The sequence below is a fragment of the Papio anubis genome, chromosome 8 (assembly GCF_008728515.1).
Source record: "Papio anubis isolate 15944 chromosome 8, Panubis1.0, whole genome shotgun sequence".
NCBI classification, from domain to species: Eukaryota; Metazoa; Chordata; class Mammalia; order Primates; family Cercopithecidae; genus Papio; species Papio anubis.
The window spans coordinates 96,084,631-96,085,726 of NC_044983.1; the positions used below are offsets into that span (position 1 = coordinate 96,084,631).

The 1,096-nt window shown below is 42.1% G+C and overlaps 1 non-coding gene across 1 annotated transcript; it reads left to right on the top strand.

The window, feature by feature from the left end:
• Positions 1-533: 533 nt before the first annotated feature.
• On the top strand, positions 534-637 carry LOC116268715. The gene has a single exon (XR_004175886.1). It is a non-coding gene; the product is annotated as a U6 spliceosomal RNA (small nuclear RNA).
• Positions 638-1,096: the final 459 nt, after the last annotated feature.

The window sequence follows — 1,096 nt, forward strand, 5'->3', positions numbered from 1 at the left end:
GGCAACACAACAAGATGCCATCTTTAAAAAATAAAAAAAGTAGCCAGGCATGGTGGTGTGTACCTGTAGTCTCAGCTACTTGGGAGGCTGAGGTGGGAGGATCTCTGGAGCCTGGGAGTTCAAGTGTGGTGTAAGCCATGATTGCACCAGTGCACTCATGGAAAGAAGAAAAGAGAGAACGAGAGAAAGAGGACAGGTGTGGTGGCTCATGCCTATAATCCCAGCACTGTGGGAGGCTGAGGGGGGTGGATCACATGAGGTCAGAAGTTCGAGACCAGCCTGGCCAATTTGGTGAAACCCCATCTTTACTAAAATACAAATTAGCTGGGCTTGGTGGCACATGCCTGTAGTCCCAGCTTCTTGTGATGCATGAGTCCCAGCTTCTTGAGGCACGAGAATTGCTTGAACCCGGGAGGTGGAGGTTGCAGTGAGCAGAGATTGCGCTGCTCAGAGAGTGCACTGCACTTCAGCCTGGGTGACACAGCAAGACTCTGTCTCAAGAAAAAAAAAAAAAAAGAAAAAAGAAAGAAAGAGTGCTGGCTATGGCAGCATATGTACGAAAATTGGAATGATACAGAGATTAGCATGGCTCCTGTGCAAGGATGACACCAATTCCAAAGCATTCCATATAAGAAATAAAGAAAGGGAAGGGAAGAGAGAAAGGGAAGAAAGGAAGAAAAGAAAAGAAAGAAAGAAAGAAAGAAAGAAAGAAAGAAAAGAAAGAAAGGAAGGAAGGAAGAAGGCGAAGGAAGGAAGGAAGGAAGGAAGGAAGGAATGAATGACGAGTGGAATGAAAAAAGAAAAGAAAGAAAAAGAAAAAAGAAAAGAAAGAAAGAAAGAAAGAAATGAAAGAATGGAGGATGGAAGGAAAGAAAGAAAGAAAGAAGAAAGAAAGAAAGAAAGGAAGGAAGGAAGGAAAGAAAAGAGGAAAGGAAAGAAAGGAAGGAAGGAAAGAAAGAAAGAAAGAAAAGAAAGAAAGAAAGAAAGAAAGAAAGGGTGGATGGAAAGAAAGAAAGAAGGAAAGAAAGAAAGAAAGAAAGAAAGAAAGAAAGAAAGAAAGAAAGAAAGGGAGTTGAGGTAGGGGTTTGTCCTTCAA